At 41.9% G+C, this 12,968-nt stretch overlaps 1 pseudogene; it reads right to left on the bottom strand.

Annotated features, from left to right (window-relative positions):
• Window positions 1–292: 292 nt before the first annotated feature.
• On the bottom strand, window positions 293–8,282 carry LOC129042087 (transcription factor NF-E4-like; annotated as a pseudogene).
• Between the last annotated feature and the right edge of the window lie 4,686 nt (window positions 8,283–12,968).

The raw sequence follows: 12,968 nt of genomic DNA, 5'->3' as shown, positions 1-12,968 counted from the left end.
AACTACTTCACGCATGACATAGGGGTGGCGTGGGTATCTTGGAAAAAGAAAAACTTAATTTTGGGGTATTCTTGAGAGATGGGTTGGTATCCATCACATCGCTGTAGCAGGAGCATCGTCTGGATTATTTGGCCACTAACTATAGTTTCCACAAGAGTTTAATGGCTTTTATTATCAGTGGGACAACACGGGGAGAAATAGGAGGAACCCAGTGATGAAGATGACTGTCCCTACTAGCGTTTTTGCATCCTCCTAGAAGGTTTGTAGGGTCCCATGCCTTCCAGGTTTGGACTGGTACATGGGCTACTTTTCTGATGTTTGAAGCGATTTCTAGAACTGCTTTTCCATTATCATCTATGTTAAGGCAACAATTGGAGATATTAAACTTGCCACAGACCTCACCCTCTTCTGCTAATAAGTAGTCTAGTGCTAGCCTGTTTTGATAAATTGCTGTATGCATTTGGTTTTGTTGTTGTATAAACATTTCCAGGGCTGAGGTGGTTTGGTTAGTGATTATCTCTAGAACCATCTGTAGTCTAATTATTCTATTTAGCATGTACATGGGAATGCGATAACCCCACGAACCATCCTCAGCCCAAGTGGCAGGACCGTAATGTTTGATGATCCTTTGTGGAGGCCATTCATCCTGTTGCCATCTTTGGCTTCCTCCTACCTTTAAGGATTGTTTTTGTTTGTTTGTTTGTTTAGGTTATTATATACAGGGACTCTGAGGGTGTTGTCCACTGTTAATGTTTTGGAGGAAGGAGTAGCCTTGGGGGTGAGCTTGACCCTGGTGCAATGGATCAAGTGGGAGAGTCCTTGGACTCTCGCTGCAGTTGGCATACTGAGTATCACAGCATAGGGGCCTGTCCACTTCAGTTGTAGGTTTTTGTGAGGTCAAGTTGGCAGATAAACACTTCTGTGCCTGCAAGACAGTTATGTTGAGAGTACAAGGATGTGTTGACAGGGAGGGGCATGGCCTCATTTGCTGCTTCACGAATGAAAGACCGTGTCTGGATTAAGAAGGGGAGGTAATTCTCGAATGGCTCAGAGTCTGGTAAGGGTGGAGGCTCCAAGATAAAAGTTCGGCCATACATTATTTCAAAGGGACTATAAAAAGACGGTGCCTTTGGTGTTGCATGGAGTCTCATGAGGGTGAAAAGGAGATTTTTTTGTCCATGACTGGCAAGTTTCTAGAGCCAGCTTGGTGAGTTGGGCTTTAAGGACAGAGTTAATTTTTTCAACTTTGCCTGATGATTGAGGCCTGCAGGGTGTGTGGAGAACCCATTTTATACCTAATGATGTAGAGACACCTTGAGTAATTTGGCTGATGAAGGTGGGCCCGTTATCAGACTGGATGGATGTTTGGAGTCCAAAGCAGGGAAGTATATGCATGGTGAGAGTTTGTTTGACGACATTTGCACCTTCTGATGTTGTTGGGAACACTTCTACCACCCAGAGAAAGTACAGACAAAGACTAGAAGATCAGCGGAGCCGTTTATTGGGCAGGATGTGAGTGAAGTCTACTTGCCAATCTTGCCCAGGTACCTAGCCCCGGGCTTGGTGGGTAGGAAAAGGCCGTGGCCAGAGGGAGCCCTGGGGTGACACTGAATGGCAGATAGAGCAGGACTGGGTAATTTCTCGAACACGGCTGGAAAGGTGAGGACAAGTGAAAATAGGGTGGAGAAGTTGTAAGAGAGGTTTGTAACCAACATGAAAAGAGTTGTGGAGACTTTGGAGAATAGGGATTGTTTGAGAGTGAGGAAGAACAAAGTGCCCTTCCTTGACATACCATGGTCTTTGCTTTGGAAGGCTTGGGGCTCAGAAGTCCTCCTTTTTTTCTGAGGAGTAAAGAGGCAAGAACAAGGACAGGGACAGAAACTGGCCTTGCATGGGTTGTAGGGCTACTTGTTTGGCTTCCTGATCTGCTAGTGCATTTCCAGCTGATATAGGATTGTCTGGGGTTTGGTGGCCCCTGCAATGAATGATGGCAACTTTCTGTGGGAGCCTGGCAGCTTGAAGGAGTTTGCTGATGAGAGAACCATTTATGACAGGAGTGTTTTTGCAGTTAGGGAACCTCTTTCTTTCCAGATGGATGAGTGTGAGTGCACTATGTGGAAAGCATAATGAGAATTTGAATATATGTTGATCTGTTGTCCGGCTGCTAGAGTGAGAGCTCAAGTGAGGGTGATAAGTTCAGCTTTTTGGGAGGTGGTGCCTAGGAGGAGAAGATTGGCTTCAATAGTGTGCATGGGGGTGACACTATAGTATAGCCAGCATGCCAGCATCCTTGATGTAGGAAGGAGCTGCCATCTACAAACCAAGTAAAGGAGGCATATGGAAGGGGTTAATCTGTTAGGTTTGGAAAATGATAAGAAAGGTTTGAACAGTGTTCACACAGAAGTGTGTAGGGTCTTGGGTGGTTGTAGCTTCAGGTAAGAGCATGGCCGGGTTTAGACAGGAACTGGTTAGCATGGTGATATGGGGAGTTTCTGTGAGTAGAGCACACAGTTGGAGGAGCTGTGGGGCAGAGATGAGACTTAGTACACTGTGGTGAGCTAGCATGTCCTTGATGTTATGGGTTGAATAAACTGCTAGGTTGGCATGGAGAGATGGTTTTAGGCTTTCAAGGGTGAGGACAGCAGCAGCCACCAATGCTCAGAGGCAGGCAGGCCATCCGAGAACTGTAGCTTCAAGCTGTTTGGAGAGGTAGGCCATAACCTGGAGGGTGGGTCCCTTAGACTGTGTTAGAACACCTAGAGCAACTCCACGCCATTCGTCAGTATAAGGCAAGAAAGGTTTGGTGAGGTCTAGGAGAGTGAGAATGGGGGCTGAGGTGACAGCCTTCTGGAGTAGATGGAAAGGTTGGGTAATAGGCTGTGCAGGGTTTGAAGGCTCATGGAGAGGGCCTTTGGCGGCTTGATATAATGGTTTCACAAGTAGAGTGAAGGAGGGGACCCAGAGCCTAAAATATCCCACCAGTCCTAGAAAGGAGAGAATTTCTTGCTTAGTCTTGCAGAGATGGGAGGGATTGGAGGAGAGACATGTGGTCAGTTGTGAGCCCTCAGGTTTGTGGGGTAAGAGCTAGGCCTAGATAGGTGACTGAGGGGGTGCATATTTGTGCCTTTCTTAGGGGAGACCCAATACCCCCGTTCTGCCAAGAAGTTTAAAAGAGAGATAGTAAGGGCATTGCAGTCTCTTTGAAAGGGGCTACACAGGAGCAGATCATCAACATATTGAAGGAGAGTGGACTGTTTCAGGGATAAGGTACAGAGGTCATGAGCAAGGGCCTGTCTGAAAAGATGGGGGCTGTCTCTAAAACCTTGAGGTAGTATGCACCAGGTAAGGTGACATGAAAGGTGGGTGTCAGGGTTTTCCCATGTAAAGGCAAAGAGGTTTTGGGAATCAGGGTGTAAAGGAATTATGAAAAAAAACATCCTTTAAGTTTAGAACAGACAAATGGGTGGTATTGGAGGGAATTGTGGAAAGTAAAATATATGGGTTAGGAACTACTGGACATACTGGGAGTACAGCTTGGTCAATGAGCCTGAGGTCCTGGACTAAGTGATAAGTTCCATCTGGCTTTTTGACAGATAGAATTGGTGTGTTAAAAGGGGAGTCTGTTAGGTAGAGTAGGTGACTGGTGAGGAGGTGAGAAATGATAGGATTTAGGCCTATGAGAGTTGCTTGGGGGATGGGATACTGCTTCTGTGATAGGAACTGGGTGGGCTCTTTAAGGGTAATGCGGACGGAGGTGTGGTGTTTTGTGACTGAGGGTGTGGAAGTATCGCAAACAGCAGGGTTAACTATGGATGGGGGATAAGGAAAGGTTCCATGTTTTAAGGTGGGAAGTTGGAGGAATAGAAGAAAGTTGGAAGCCCTGGAGAGGTCTGGGTTGATGCGTTGGGTACCATGGAGAACGTGGAAATGGAGAACAGTGTGGAGTTTTGAAAGAACGTCTCTGCCTAGGAACAAAGTTGGGCAGGAGGGCAGGACTAAGAAAGAGTGAGTGAAGGAAAGGTGTGCAGGGAGCAGAAGAGTGGAGGATGGGCTCAGAGTTTGGAGACTTGTCCATCAACTCCCACAACAGAGATTTGGGAGGACTGGGTGGGTCCTGAAAAATTAGGTAAAGCAGAGTAGGTTGCCGGGGTATTAATTTTAAAAGACACACTGGCCTACCTGCCACCATCAGGGTTACCCTTGGCTCAGAGGAAGAGATGGTAGTTGCCGGGGTGTCCGTTCCAGGGCACCGTCAGTCTTCAGTGGCAAGGCTGATGAGATCTGAGTAGGAGGATTTGGCTGGCTTAGGAAGGGATGGGGGCGATCCTTGTGGGGGCCACCCACAGTCTGATTTCCAGTGGGGTCTTCTGTAGAGGGGGCACGGCCTGGTGGGCTTACCTGGGTTTGGGCATTGTCTGGACCAGTGGCCTTCATTGCCGCACTTGAAATAGGTGCCAGGTGGAGGTGGATGTCTAGGAGGCTTCTGTGTGGAGCTGCAGCCCTGTGGGCCTGCAGGGCCCCTGATGGCAGAGGCAAGCATTTGAAACTCTGCCTGTTTTTGCCTTTTGCTTTCTTCATCATGATTGTTGAAGACTTTGAAGGCCAAATTAAGAAGGTCTCATTGTGGAGTTTGAGGGCAGTCGTCAAGCTTCTGAAGCTTGCGCCGAATATTGGGAAGGGATTGGGAGATGAACCAAAGGTTTAAGGTAGTGGTTCCTTCTGGGCTGGCTGGCTCTAGGTTGGTTTACTTTCTCATGGCTTCAGTTAAATGAGAGAGAAAAAGGGCTGGGTTCTCGTTGGGACCTTGGGTGATTTCTGAAAGTTTTTCATAGTTGACTGCTTTAGGGCACCCTTTTTGAGTCCTGCATGGACACATACAATCATGTGGCCTTGATGGTGGTGTCCAGGGGCCCCGTCTTGATAATCCCAATGGGGGTCCTGGTTAGGGACTACCTCTGCACCAGTAGGCTGGGCAGGAGCTTGGTGATGAATTGTATCAGCATGTGCCTGAGCTAGGGTCCAGATACAGTCCTGGTCTTCTGGGGTGAGTGTGGAAGAGAGGATAACGTAGAGGTCATGCCAAGTTAGTTCGTAAGACTGGGTGAGGTATTGAAACTGTAATATAAAAGGTAGGGTCTTCTGGAAATGAACCAAGTCTTTTGTTAATTTGAGAGAAATCAGTGAGGGAGAAGGGAACATGAACGCTAACGATACCGTCAGTTCCTGCTACTTCCTGAAGGGGGCACTCTAGCACAGATGCTGAAGTAAGGGTGGGGCATGGGCCAAAGATGGCGCCTGAGCGAGTATGGGCAGGAGAGAAGGAAGAACATGGAAGTGGTTCCTGCTGTGGGTTTGAAGGGGGAAGAGGGGTTGAGTTAACAGGCAGTGGAGGATAGATGGGGCGTAAGGTGGCAGGATGGGTTTACAAGCCTCAGGAGAGGGCAGTGGGGGAGGAGAATGGGTACAGGCAATACTAGAATTTGTCCTGAAGAGGGGACAGTGTAGGAAAGGTGAATACTGCTTACTGGGAAGATGGCGGCTGGGAAGATGGTGGCTGAGAAGATCACAGCTGAGAAGATAAAGAGGAGGCTTGAGGGATTGAAAAAGATGGTTGAGAGGGAGAGGTAGGGGCTGGGAGAGGTGGAGAGCAGTCTACTGGATCTAATGAGGAAAAAGAGGTGGGATGAGGAGGAGAAAGGCGATCTGCGCAGCGAGAATGGAGAAGGATTTGAATAGGTGAGCAATAATTGCAGAGGTCAGGTTGTGATCTAAGTGCAAAAAGGCCTGGACATAAGGAATTTCTCCCCATTTCTCCAGTCGTCAACAATAATTGCTTAAGTCAGTTAAAATTGTAAAGTTGAATGTTCCATCTGCGGACCATTTGGACCCGTTATCTAATTCGTACTGTGGCCAGACTGAATTGCAAAAAAAGACAAGGTGCTTAGGGTGGATATCTTGCCTGAGGCCTACGGTTTGCAGGTTTTTATGAGGCAGCCTAGGGAGCTGTCCTTTGGAATAGAAGACCGGGAATTTCCCATAGTGGGGGTAGGCTCCAGAGAACAGGAAAAAGGAGGCTGTCCTGGACAGCCAGAGGGAGACAATAAAAGGAGCGATTATCACTGCTGCCTTTTTCGTTGCTGGAACGGGATCAAATGGCTTAGAGGCGTCCCCCTAAGACAGATGATCAGCGAGTGCCTGGCACACTCTGGAGTCTTCTTGGACCAACGCTGGATTTTTGGACCAGAGAAACCAGTAGGTGATATCAGTGACCGATGTGCATGCACAGAGAGGCCAGCTGGAGGCTGCAGAGCTTCCTTTGTCTGGCTGCTATGGCCTGCTCTCCTGGGTGAAGGGGTAGGTCCCTGGGGGACATGGACCAAAGCCGCTACTGAGTTTCGGCACCAGATGAAAGGCTCTTGTATTGGTTTGAACCCTGAGAGCGCACCAACAGACAACACGAGGGGGTGTGGAGCAACACGCTGTTTTAATAAGTGCCCGGGTGAAGATGGGCTGAGACCTGAAATGGCATCAGCCCCAAATGAGGATGGGGCAGGGGTTTTATAGTCCTCTGTAAACAGGAAGTGTCCCAGTCTGATGTGACTGCTACATAGTACTCAGATGGCCTCTCCCTCGATCTTCAGGGGTATGTGTCTTCTGGCAAGCTCTCTTCCTGCTTCTACTATCTTACTGATGCACACTGCTGGTACAAGTGGCCTTGTGCCTTGGGACTGGGCCTGAGGAGGAAGGAGTTATTCATTCCCTTAAGCTTTCAGGCTCCGGGGAGAATCTTTTAGAAGGCCACTAAAACCCGGGTCTGGCAAATCAGCAGTTGGAATGAACTTCCACGGGTAGAAAGGGAATTGCTCTTGAGAATTTTGCTGTGCCAGTTCTAGAAGGTTCCATTTTGAAAGGCAGCATCTACAGCATACCAATCTTCATTGCTTTGCTGGAATTTAAGGTTAAAGGTGATGATTCGCCATAATCATCTTAACGACTCTTATCTCAAGAAAGAAAAAAAGAGCTTAAAAAATTATTTAAGAGGAAAAGAAGAAATTCTACAGAAGAAGAAATAAAAGTCAAATTAAAAGGTTATGTTCAATTATTAGTAATGAACAATTGGAATTTGAAATTAATAACACAATACCATTTAAATTAGCACCAAAAACAACAAAATACTTTGGTATAAATCTAAATAAAATATGTTCAAGATTTATATGACAAAAACTATGAAACGTGGATAAGAAGTCCAAAAAGACCTAGATAAATGGAGAGATATTCCATGTGCATGGAAGAAGATTCAATATTGTTAAAATATCGTTTCTTCCCAACTTGATCTATAACCTCAATGCAATTCTACTAAAAAGCTCAGCAAGTTTAGTTTGTGAACATCAACAAACTTATTTTAAGATGTTTGATAGAGAAAGACAAAAGACAAAATAGCCAATACACTAAAGAAGAAAAATAAAGTCAGAGAACTGACACTACCAGATGTTAAGACTTACTACAAAGCTACAATAATCAAGACAGTATGGTATTGTTAAAAGAACAGACAAACACATCAGTGGAACAGAATATAGAATCTGGAAATAGACTCATACAAATATAGTCAACTGATCTTTGACAAAAGAGCAAAGGCAATACAATGGAGAAAAGATAGTCTTTTCAGCAAATGATGCTAGAACAGGACATCCACATGCAAAAAAAAAAAAAAAAAAGCATCTAGACATCCTTCATAAAAATTAACATTGATTGTAGACCTAAATGTAAAATGCAAAATTATAAAACTCCTAGAAGATAACAAAGAAGAAAATCTAAGTTAATTTGAGCTGGTAATCACTTTTTAGACACAACACCAAATGCATGGTTAATGAAAGAAAAAAAGGTAAGTTGGACTTCTTCAAAATGAAAAAAACCTTCTGCTCTGTAAAAAGCCAATGTTCAGAGAATGAAAAGACAAGCCACAGACTGGCAGAAAATCTTTATAAAACACATTCTGATATAGGATTGATATCCAAAAAATATATAAGAACTCTTAAAACTCAACAATAAGAAAACAAAGAACCCAATTACAAATGGGCAAAAGGCCTGCACACCTCATCAAACAAAATATACAGATGGCAAATAAGCATATGAAAAGATATTCCATATAATATGTCATAAGGAAATTGCAAATTAAAACAACAATGAGATACCATTACATACCTGTTAGAGTGGCTAAACTCCAGAACACTGACAACACCAAATGCTGACAAGATTGTGAAGCAACAAGAACTTTCATTCATTGTGAATGGAAATGCAAAATGGTACAGCCACTTTGGCAGACAATTTGGCAATTTCTTAAAAACTAAACACACTCTTACAATCCAATCCAACAATGGTGCTCCTTGGAATTTATCCCAATGAGCTGAAAACATATGTCCACAAAAAACCTGCACATGAATGTTTATAGCAGCTTTATTCATAATTGCCAAAACTTGAAATCACCCAAGATGTCCATCAATAGGTGAATGAATAAACAAACATGAAACATTCATACAATGGCATATAATTCATTGCTAAAAAGAAACGAGTCATTAAGCTAGAGAAAAAAAAAAAACAGGGAGAAACCTTAAATGCATATTGCTAAGCAAAAGAAGCCAATCTGAAAAGACTAAATGATTACTATATGATACTATATGATTCCAACATGACATTCTAGAGAAGGCAAAACTAGATAAGACAGTAAAAGGACCAGTGGTTGCCAGGAGTTCAAGGGGAGGGAGGGAAGAATGAGTAAGTAGAAGACAGGAAATGTTTAGGGCAGTAAAGCTAGTCTGTATAATATTATAATGGCAGCCACATGTCATTATATATTTGTCAAAACCCATAGAATGGGTTTTGATAGAAAGAGTGAACCTTAATGTAAAGTGTGGACTTTGGTTAATAATATTGTAGCAGTATTGGTTCATCAATTATAACAAACATACTACATTAATGCAACATGTTAATAATACAGGAAATTGTTGGGGGACAGCATTGGGGTGTGTGTGTGTATGAATGAGGAGTTTTATGGAAACTCTACTTCCTGCTTAATTTTTCTATACATCTAAAAGTGCTCTAAAAAAACAAAGTCTATGAATTTTTAAGAGTAATAAAAAGGTCATTATTGAATAACAAAAAAATATTGTGGATCTCAAAGAGCTCTCGTTTATGTGAGTTATATCTATCAATATTTATCATATTAGAAATTTAAATTTTTAGAATATTTATTTAAAAATAACTATAATAAATCTACTACATGTTAACATAAATAACACTTCTGTAAAAAAAAAAAAAAGAACTGTATTTTCCAAAACAGAACAAAAAAAATAGTGAAAGGAGTTGCAATGTTTTACATTTTTGCAAATACCCTTAATATCTGATTTAAGAGAAGACAGCTAAATGTACATATCTGTTTCTGTATTCAAATTGTTGCAATATATTGTTTTGGTTGACTTATGTGAAGAAAATCTAATCTTACTTACATACGCAGTTGGAAAAGGGGGTAGTATTTTAATAGGCTTTTCATATAATTGTGGATATTCTTTGATACAACACCCAAACTTGACAAATGGTAGTTTCTTACAGGTTTGTTACAATGTAAAATCTGAAACTTTATTACAAATATTTTTTTCTTATTCTGTTGCATTAAAATCCACTGGGCTCTCTTGAGTTCTGAATGTATCTTTTTGTCATTGCATACTTTTGCAAATTATACATTCATCATTTAAAAAATATTGTTTCATTTTGTTATGCAGATTTTCCAAATGTTGGCACATTTTATTACACAATATAAAAACATTATATTCATTAAAATCACCATTGATCTCATCAGACATACATTAAGAATTAAAATCATGGTGGTAGATAATATTTTCAAAAATTCTAATATTCACTTGAAAGTTTGGGCTTTGTCATTGATGACAAATCCTGTCAGTTGTTTACCTTGAGGTAAAGTTGTATCCCTTTTAGAGAAAATGTCTGTCAAATACCAAACTCTTAATAACCCTAATTTGTCTGTCAGTCATTGTTTCAGGTAAAATGATATTTCATGAAAAAAGCAGCTGCTTCAGTTCCCAGTACAAACAATGGCACAAGTGTTTTCCTTGAGACAAGCATTGAGCAGCATAAGTGCTGTACACACACTTCTCATTTCATCCCACAGAATATTAAGAAGATGTGGACTCAAGGGTTGACATATCATAAAACTAATAATCTTTACTTCAAGGACATTTGTAAGCTAAAACTGGCATTTTTGAAATGTGAGTACATAGCAGTGAAGAATGAAATGACTAGTAGCACAGTTGGCTCTGTGCTAAGAACCAGCAGTTTTACCCTTTCTTTCATACCATCATTGCAAATGTCAACACAGCGTAAAGGGCAAATAATGCCTTTGTATTCTTAGGAAAGAGTTTTGATCTTGTAGACCCTCTGAAAGAGTCTCTAGGACACCCTAGAGTCTATGAACCACACTTTGAGAACCCATGAACCACATTGTATTAATAATGATAGTATGAATATTATTGCTACCATTTATGTGCTTGAGTCAGACATGCCTGTAATTTCTTTTTTTATTATTATTATACTTTAAGTTCTAGGGTACATGTGCACAACGTGCAGGTTTGTTACATATGTATACATGTGCCATGTTGGTGTGCTGCATCCATTAACTCATCATTTATATTAGGTATATCTCCTAATGCTATCCCTCCCCCCTCCCCCCACCCCACGACAGGCCCCGGTGTGTGATGTTCCCCTTTCTGTGTCCAAGTGTTCTCATTGTTCAATTCCCACCTATGAGTGAGAACATGTGGTGTTTGGTTTTTTGTCCTTGCGATAGTTTGCTGAGAATGATGTTTCCAACTTCATCCATGTCCCTACAAAGGACATGAACTCATCCTTCTTTTATGTCTGTATAGTATTCCATGGTGTACATGTGCCACATTTTCTTAATCCAGTTTATCATTGATGGACATTTGGGTTGGTTCCAAGTGTTTGCTATTGTGAATAGTGCCGCAATAAACATACGTGTGCATGCGTCTTTAGAACAGCATGATTTATAATCCTTTGCATCCCTGTAATTTCTTAAGCTGTACTACTTCTCATTTCTTATTAATCAGTTTGTTTGACAAATATTATTTCTGTATTGGGTACTCAGTGAACCCAGGAAATGGTTGCTGCCCATAAAGATCATAGGAGGTGTTAGAGAAGACAAAAATGTAAAGCAGACATCCGAAATGTGATCAGTCTGAAAATTTGAAGGTGCCATGGAGTAGCTTAAACTAAAAAACTTTCAAACAAAATAGATATGATAAAAAACCATTTCCATTTTAGACTTAGTGAGTTTGAGGTTTAAAGGAGCAACGCGGTGCATGAACTTTCAGCAAGAAGAAAGAAATGCTTCTAACAAGAAGTGAGAAGTTAAAGGAGGCACAGTATAGCTTAAGAAATAGATTGATGTTTTTATTCTTAGCTATTTTGAGTAATTAAATGGAAATTTGATTGAGAAAAATTATAAAGTAGAGTTTCTTAGCCTCAGGAACTGAGAACAGAAAATAAAGGTGTATGGTTAAGTGGGGGAACTGAAGATTTACCTTCCAATAACAGAATTTGAGTGCTTTATTAGTTTTAAATGTGTTCGTAGTTGTATTAAGTGCTACAGCAATAAACAGCTAACAAACTGGTCAAAAGTAAGTGAGAAAACTAATGTATGTAAAACACTGTGGCTTGTTTGCTTACAAGGAGCATCATTCATTTTCTTATGTGACAAATAGTAGGTTGGTGCAAAAGTAACTGTGGTTTTTGCCATAAAAGGAATGGCCAAGGCCGGGCACCGTGGCTCACACTCGTAATCCCAGTACTTTGGGAGGCCAAGGTGGGCAGATCACTTGAGGTCAGGAGTTTGAGATAAGCCTGGCCAACATGGTGAAACCCCATCTCTACTAAAAATACAAAAATTAGCTGGGTGTGGTTGCGGGCGCCTGTAGTCCCAGCTACTCAGGAGGCTGAGGCAGGAGAATTGCTTAAACACAGGAAGTGGAGGTTGGAGTGAGCCGAGATCGTACCACTGCACTCCAGCCTGGCGACAGAGCAAGTCTCCATCTCAAAACAAAGCAAAACAAAAACAACCAAAATTTTAAGAATCTGAAAAATTTCAAGTGGCATGGAGTAGCTTAAACTAGAAATTTTTTGATGAGATGGATATGATGAAGTAATCAGAAAGGAACTGTCTCAACTAGGAGAAGTGCAAGGTGCTTTTCTAGGAACTTCAGTGAATACAAAAATGCGTCAGACAAATTCTGCCTTCACGGGACTTACACTCTTGCAGAAGAGTGGAGACGTGTGTGCTGGAGGGCAGTGGATATTTGTTGCTTTATTTTGGCTTCCCAGTAACTGAATTATTTTATAAATGTAGGGACTCTCCCATTGTATGGGTCTTTGGGAGAGGCAGAGTTTTGCCATCTACTACGAAAGTCAAGGAGTCAGATATTCCATGTCCTTGAACCCTACCGTTTTGACTGTGGGCACTTAACTTAGGATTAGCAAGTGTATGTACCCACCCTGGACTTCGAATCTTAAGCAAGTGGTGAAAGATGAAGGACAGGAAGAAGAGATCGTATTGGTTCCTAGACCTAGCAGCAGCAGTGGGATGTGGTGACAATAAGGGTTGTGGCATCCTTGCCAGATGCTTTTGTCTGGCCTACAGATAACCCCGCCTGCTTTTTAGCCATCTATTTTGTGAGTCTCCACCACATTTATTCAATAAATCATTTTTGCTCTTCTTTTCTTCAAAATTATCGGAGTTGGCTACTATTGTTTGCAACCAACAACCTTGACGAATACAGACACATGAAATTTGTCTCTGTGAGAAAACCTCATAGAGGGCAAGCGTTTGAGCTGTATGTTTAAGAATACTGCAAATACTGGCAATATGGTACAAGAGCATTCCA

The sequence above is a fragment of the Pongo pygmaeus genome, chromosome 7 (genome assembly GCF_028885625.2).
Source record: "Pongo pygmaeus isolate AG05252 chromosome 7, NHGRI_mPonPyg2-v2.0_pri, whole genome shotgun sequence".
In the NCBI taxonomy this organism is placed as follows: Eukaryota; Metazoa; Chordata; class Mammalia; order Primates; family Hominidae; genus Pongo; species Pongo pygmaeus.
Note: the sequence above shows the minus strand (reverse complement) of the source record. Positions and strands in the feature narration are given on the sequence as shown.